The following is a 7658-nucleotide window of genomic DNA, read 5'->3' on the forward strand; positions in this document are numbered from 1 at the left end:
TCCCTCGATCTGGCCTTCCTGGGGCTGAGATGGATTGGATTGGCCATTGTCATGAGGCTGTTTAGGCCTGACTTACTTGGTAAGAAGCATCATCTTATCCAGCTGACCAGACAGCTCCAGAGTTTTGAGCCCAAGCTCAGCTGACAACGAAAGCACTGCTTCCCTTTCTGTGCTTGTATTTTCTCAAGGTGGCCTCATGAGGAGTGGACAGGATTGGGGATGTTCCTGCAACCCTGGGCTCAATATAGTAACTTACCAAGTTATTGCATTATAAACTATAAAGTCATTTTATTGTTAATAATAGCTTCGTGTTGTTGTTCGGTTGCTAAGTCGTGTCTGACTCTTTGCGACCCCGTGGACTGTATGTAGCCTGCCAAGCTGCTCTGCCCATGAGATTTCCCAGGCAAGAATACTGGACTGGGTTGCCATTTCCTTCTCCAAGGGATCTTCCTGACCCAGGGATCAAACCTGTGTCTCCTACATTGGTAGACAGATTCTTTACCACTGTACCGTCAGGGAAGCCAGTAGCTTCCTATTAACTACTATATTATTCTAGCCATTACTTACAATCCTCCATTTCAAATCTCTGGCTTCGATTGCCGTTCCTGCAGGAACCCTGGGTCTCCTGATGGATGCATTGGTGAGGCCCCGAGGCAAGGTGGCGAAGAGGTGACATTAACGAGATCCCCACTCCTGGTGCCCCCCGGAAACCCGCTGAGCTCCTAGTACCCACCCCACTTGGTGATTTTCTGGCAAGCACTTCTGCCTCTCCTCCCTGCTGGGGGCTCAGTCCTCAGTTGCTGTCTCAAAGAGCTGCCTGCATCAGAGTGGCCACTGTTTCCAGCATCTTCCTTTCACAGTCCCTTTGGTTTTTTTGATCTTCCTTTCACAGTCCCTTTTGATCTGGCATATGCTGGGGGTGGGGAGGAGGGTAGGCTTTTGTCTTGCAGCTTGTGAACAAATGGAACCACTTAGGCAGCGGCAGCAGCCGGCCGATTCATTTCTTGTTCTTCTCTAACCGGGAGCAGGAGGGATCCAGCAGCTCGGGACCTACCAGTGGTCTCCTTGAGGCCATTAGGTCTGGTGAGCAGAGCAGAGCTTGGGAGCCCTGAGACCTGAGTGCTAAGCCCCGTCCTTGCTGCAACAAGGGGTGTGCACTTCAGCCAAGCCTGCTTCCTTCCCCCACTGGTTCACCATGCAAGGTGGGTGTCACTGGGTCTGCAGCGATCAATAAAACCACATCTCAAGGAGATGGCAGCAAGGTGAGAGGTGCATGAGAGAATACACACGAGCGTGTAGGAGCAGCCGCTGTGGTGGAGTCTCCTGGTGGCCCAAACGGTACAGACTTGACCTGCAATGCAGGAGACCTGGGTTCGATCCCTGGGTCAGGTAGATCCCCTGGAGGAGGAAATGACAACCCACTCCAGTATTCTTGCCTGGAAAATTCCATGGACAGAGGAGCCTGGCGGACTACAGTCCATGTGATTGCAAAGAGTCAGACATGACTGGGCGACTACACTTTCACTTTACTTTATATTAAGTATTTATAAGTCATCTAGAGATGATTTAAAGTGTATGGGAGAGTGTTTGTAGGTTATATGCAAATATTAGAGCATTTTGTATAAGAGCCTGGAGCATCTGGGGATTTAAGTATGTGTGTGTGTGTGGGGGGGGGGGGGCATTCCTGAAACAAATCCCGTGGATCCTGAGGAAGAACTGTATGCTAAGAAGTTGGGGAGTGGAGAAACGCAGATGGATTCGCTCGTGGTTAAGAATTCTCTCAGGAAGCAATGAAGAAAGTGGCTTAAAGAGGAGCCTGAGGTCAGAGAGACCAGTTAGGAAAACATGGTTTTATCAGCTCTGCGCCATCCACATTTGGACAGGACTAAAAATTCTTGGGAGGTTGGGGCTGTCTTGTGTGTTTTATGATGTTCAGCCACATCCCTGACCTCCACCCACCTGCCACTCAGTCATGATCATCAATAATGTCCCCAATGATCATCAAGTCATCACCAATGATCCCCACAGAGGCAAAGTTTCCTCTGGGTGAGAACTGTTCCTCTAAGCAAAGGGTGATGCTATCCTAGGTGTGGGGCTTCCCTGGTGGCTCAGACAGTAAAGAATCTGTCTGCAATGCAGGAGACCAGGGTTCGATCCCTGGGTTGGGAAGATCCCCTGGAGAAGGAAATGGCAACTCACTCCAGTATTCTTGCCTGCAGAATCCCATGGACAAAGGAGCCTAGCGGGCTACAGTCCATAGGGTCACAAAGAGTCAGACACCACTGAGCGACTAACATTTTCACTTTCACCCTGAGTATGGTGTGAAGCTGGTGATACATGGAAGACACATTTAGCAGTCAAACTGAGAAGGACTCGGGACTTGCAGATGTGTGGGGTGGGGAGAAGGGCTGAGGCCAGGATGACCCTGAGATTTTCAGTGGACAACAAGGAGATGTCAAAGATACACTGAGATGGGGAGAAGAGGGCACAGACCAGACTTGGCAACAGTGATCAGGCTGATTAGACATGCTACACCCAAGGGCCTGTGCGTCCCCGGCTGCAGGGGTCAGAAGAAAGTTGGCTCCAGGGGCTGAGGATCAGAGCCCAGATCTGGGTGGAAGACACAGATTCAGGCTCAGGGAGTGATGAGGCTGTTCTCAGGAGGGGCATCCTGGAGAGAAGGGGGTGAGGATAGATCCTAAAGACACCAGCATGTAAGCAGCTGGGGGAAAGGACAGGTCACTGAGAGGAAACAGATGTCAGTGAAGGATCAGGAGGACGATATCCTAGAAAAATGACTGGGAAGGAGAGTTTGCAAAGGAAATGTCACAGAAATGTCAAGGAAGGGAAGTGGGAAGCGTCGGCTGATACGTCAAAGGCTTGCTTTTGGAGCAAACATGAAAGATCTGTTAAAGGTTCTCAGCGCAGGACAGACATGCAGGCTCTTAGTGGCGAAAAGGGTCCCCCCTTGACCCAGGATTCCCTGGGCTTCCGATTGCCTCCCAGCTTGTAAAATACAAGTGCGAGCCCAGAGGGCTGCACCGCTGGCTCTTTCCTGTCCTGGGAGTGCTGCCCTGGGCGCCCCCAGTGGCTGCAGCAGGACCCAGGCCGCCTACCTGGGAGCACCGACCAGCCTGTCCCCTGTGCCCCCCACTATCTCCAGCAAATGGAGGCCAGGAACAGGTCCTGTCTTCCTGTCTGCCCTCTGTTTACAAGGAGAACCCTGGGTGTGTTAAGATAACTCGCTTCCTGAAGCAGCGAGGAGAAGCCCTGTTGACCCACTGATTCCCTCCTGGGCTCTGTGAGTTCTACTGCAGTGACCTGGTGAAATGACCCAAACTCCTACTTTCTGTCTGTCCAGCATCGTCCCTAAGATGACCCTCCCCAGACTGTACTCCATCCATTCCTGTTCTTGCTCTCTCTTTCCGTTCTTTACCCATGCACTACCCTCTTCCCTGAAAGAATTGTTGTAGTTCAGTCTTTAAGTCGTGTCCAACTCTTTGCGACCCCATGGACTTCAGCACACCAGGCTTCCCTGTCCTTCACTATCTCTCAGACTTTGCTCAAACTCATGTCCATCAAGTCGGTGATGCCATCCAACCACCTCATCCTCTGTTGCCCCCTTCTTCTCCTGCCTTCACTCTTTGCCAGCATCAGGTTCTTTTCCAGTGAGTCAGCTCTTCGCATCAGGTGGACAAAGTATTGGAGCTTCATCTTCAGCATCAGTCCTTCCAGTGAATATTCAGGGTTGATTTCCTTTATGGTTGACTTGTTTTATCTCCTTGTTGCCCAAGGGACTCTGGAAGAATTAGGTTTGCGTTAAACTAGAAGTCTTGTGCTTCTCAGATGTCTGTTTCCCTGGCTTGACCTCTGTCCAGCAGCTCTTCTGCTCCACCTACGATTTCAGCAGGACTCAGGTAAGAGGAGAGGAGACGGCCAGCTTGTGTTTACCTGGCCTGGGATGGGCACCCATCACTCTGGCCTGGTGTAAGCCCACAAACATGCACACCTGCTCTCAAACAACCCCAGCAAAGGGACAGCCTACTGCTCGACCCAACCCCCACCTCTCCTCCCATCTTTCAAGCTTTGGAGCCTAGGCTCAGCTCCCTGAATACAGACAGTACCCTGGGAATGGGGGCCACGAGAGATCAGGGCAGGAGCTGTGGGAGAGGGATCATGGAGTCAGCACAATGCATGGGGCAGGGAGGGACCAGGTACAACATCCTTCATCCAGAAGACTAGGTTACTCACTAGACAGACCAGTCCCTAAATCCTTAAGAGCCCTTCCTCCACGGATGAGTACTCAGCTTTTCCTCTGTCTCGCTCCTCTGCTGTACACAAAGTCCAGGTTGTCCAGGGTTTATTGGGTCCCATGTTGGACTCACTCAGCCTGAAAAACTAATAACTGTGTTTGGCAGGTGGCCAGCAGTCAAACCTGTATCGTGTCAGCTCCCATGAACCGACACCCCCAAACTGCATATGGGCCAGGCAGGGTGCTTAGCGCTAGAACAGAGTAGGAAGTGAGACACACCCTGCCCCTCCAGGGCCAACACTGCAGTGGGGAGAATGCATCCGTGGACACCTCACTTTATTATGGTGGGTGTGACATTGGTGCTACACAAGGACATCCATCCATGTGACACCTCCATACCCACTCTGCAGAGGGAAAAACTGAGGCTCAGGGGCTTTGAGTGACTCACCCCAGGGCACATAGCTATTCACAGGTCCTCTGTGATTTTTATTTCACTGGGCTGGCTTCCCTGCGGTGGTGGCCACCTCATCTACTGGTGGCCTTGTTCTGAGCATCACTGCCCTGTCAGGTCCAGCCCCTCTGATTCTGCCCCTACCCCTGTGACTCTGATGTGTAGGGACCACCTTTGCCCCACTGTCCTGGGTGATCTGCTGGAGGCTCCCAGGTAGCGCTGATCCACTTCTCTCAGAGTTGTGGGGCGTGGGGACTGCAGGAGAAGTGCTCACACCTGGGGCAGCCCCACTCCATGCTCATGCTATCCCTCTGGGCCTCCTCACCCCTGGATGTGGGGGACCCAGGGGTCCAGGTTAGCCTTCTGTGGCCCGAAGCTGTCTCCATCTGCATCCATGCAGGGTGAGTCATCCAGACACAGCCGTGCCCCACCCCCCCACTCCCCACCCGCCTCGGAAGTTACCAGTTCAGCCCTTTGGTCCTCACAGAGACCATGTTTCAGCAGCAATTGTGGAAATGGCTCGAGCTAAGTCAAATCTGATTATCTTTGGGGAGAAAATTGAATTCTCCACTTTGTGAGGCAGACAGAGAGATTAGAAGGAGGACCAGAAGAGCACAGCTCACCCAGGGTGGGACGGCCAGACACTCGGAGGGGCGGAAGGAGGGGGCGTGCAGAGCGGGAAGGCTGGCCGCAGCGGGCGTGCAGCTCTCGGGCTTTGAGCCTCACAGAAGCCTCAAGTCCTCCAGACTGAGATTCAGCACTGAGCCAGGGCATGGCTGTCTGCTTACGTCCTTGTTTTAGTTTTAAGATCTGTGAGCTCAGAGGCCTGTCTTCTTGAGCCGAGGCCATCAGAGGCAAAGGTCTGTACCTGTGGTGGAGAACGTGTTGCAAGCGAGCATGGAAAGGAGGAAGGAGAGGCAGCCTGAGCTCTTGTGAATCCAGTGGGGAGAGAGTGTTAGGGGACGGCCAGCCTGCTGGATGCAGGGAGTGTCCGCATGGGGGCCCCCAGCGGCTGCGTCCTCTAGGAAACCCCTGCTGGCCACAGGCCTTGGCTGTTTTCTTGGTCATTTCATACACATGTATTGAGTTTCTCCCCAGGAGGCTCCGTGCCTGGGCACTGGGAATTCAGAACAAAGGCCCTGCTGTCAGGGAGCTCTTAGTCAGGTGGGGAAGATGGGCTTGTCTACATTGGCCATGACATTCCCTGTCGAGACTGAAGAAGCAGCGGACTGCCCTATGGAAGTGGGTAAGAAAGAGGAAACTTTTCAAAAGAGGGGGCATCTGAGCCGGGCCTTGAAGGATGTGTAGGAGTTTTCCAGGAAGAAGGTAGAAAGGGGGACATTCCTAGCACAGGGAACAGCACAAGCAGCGGCATGGAGGCTCAGATACACGGTGTGTCCAGAAATGGCGTGCAGTCCAATAGAGAGCGAAGGGAAGTGACGGGGTGGAGAGAAGAGGCCGGAAAAGTAGGCTGGAGCCACTCAAAAAGAGGCATCTTGAGAAGTCCGGGCTCTTCCCCAGAGCCGAAAGTTTGTCCCAGAGAAGTTTCAAAAGAAATGATGGGCAATTTATGAGAGAAAATTCTAGAAAACATGTCAGAGCTCTTCCATGGATCTGTAAGGGATTTATAATGGCTCCCTTAGGATCACTAGAATCGCTGGATGTCAGAGCTTTAAAAAACTGATGAGAGGATCTCTGTGGTTATCAAAATGGGTTCAATGGAGCCCCAGGGTTCCAGAGAAGGGCTTTCGAGACCCACTCTTGGGCAGCGGGTTTAGAATGGGAAGGAGGGTGCTCAGTGGGGTGGTCTGCAGAGCCCCAGGGACAGAGACCACCAGCCCTGAACATGCACTCCTGGGGTCCTTCAGCGAGGTCGGTGCCCTGACAGTCCATCCTGCCGCAGCCTCCAAGCCAGGCAACCTCTTAGGTAGACAGGGGAGCTATGGAGTGCACATCCACACTCGAAGAAATTGGGAGGGCCAGGCAGCTTGCAGACAAACTGGGGCAAACTGACAGGCATGATAATGCTTTTGTTTATGAACCGGCAACAATGAGATGCAAGGAAATGTCCAAAAAAAAAAAAAAGTCCAAGTAGGTGTTAGCACCATTCCTATATTGTATGGTTTGCTTTGTGCTGGAGTCAGTGAGTCAAGGCCACTCATGCACAGGGCAGCAGAATGCAGCCTTCTGTTTTGCTTTGATCTCTCCTGATAGCACGCTCCACCAGAGATATCATAGCTTTAATCTCTTGACACTGATGTTAAGTTTCTGGAGCTCAGTAGAATCTCCTTGAGATTAATCCTTCATGGCACAGCCAGCACCGTGATGTTCTCTCCCATATACATCACACCCAGCCACGCGTCCCTGTGGCCTGAGCCTCTGTGGTTACACACAGGCTTAGGAGAGAACCCCGCTGTGTCCTCCCCTCCAACCTCCTCTCTTTGGTTAAAGCCTTGATAAAATGGAAAGCTGGTTAGGCAGACACCAGGAGACCCGCCTTTGATTCCTGAGTCAGCCACTCTTTAGGCAAATTCCTCACCTCTTTGAACCTCAGTCTCTTCATCTGTAAAACAGGAATGAAAGCTCCCGCTTCCACTCTAACTGCACACTGCTTAGCACAAAGTCACAGTTCCATAAATATTCATCAAAGGAATAGTGAATTGACTGGTTGATCTAGGATAAAGGGGAATGCAGGAGAGTTGTTACTATTAAGGTTAGTTTAGGGAGAACTCTCTGCACATAAGCAAGGCTTGGTCTTGCCTCTCACACTCAGCATTCAAAAGATGTCTCATTGGAATTCGAAATGGGAAGAAAGGCCTCGAGAAGAAAGGCAGAGAAAGCATACACCTGGACTCAATCTTGGCATGACGTATCCACTGAGCAGCAGGAGAGACTTCGCCAGCCCTCAGGGAGAGGAAGGTTTCACTCCAGCTGGAAATTCACAGAACCCACCCA

The 7658-nt window shown here is 52.1% G+C and overlaps 1 protein-coding gene across 3 annotated transcripts in view; it reads left to right on the forward strand.

Moving 5' to 3' along the window:
* The window catches only part of KIRREL3 (kirre like nephrin family adhesion molecule 3), a 604223-nt gene that overhangs the window by 293232 nt on the left and 303333 nt on the right, over positions 1 to 7658 (forward strand). The window lies entirely within an intron of this gene.

This window comes from Bos grunniens, chromosome 29, assembly GCF_055505025.1.
Source record: "Bos grunniens cultivar Pamir isolate PY7600 chromosome 29, Bosgru_T2T1.0, whole genome shotgun sequence".
Classification (NCBI taxonomy): Eukaryota; Metazoa; Chordata; class Mammalia; order Artiodactyla; family Bovidae; genus Bos; species Bos grunniens.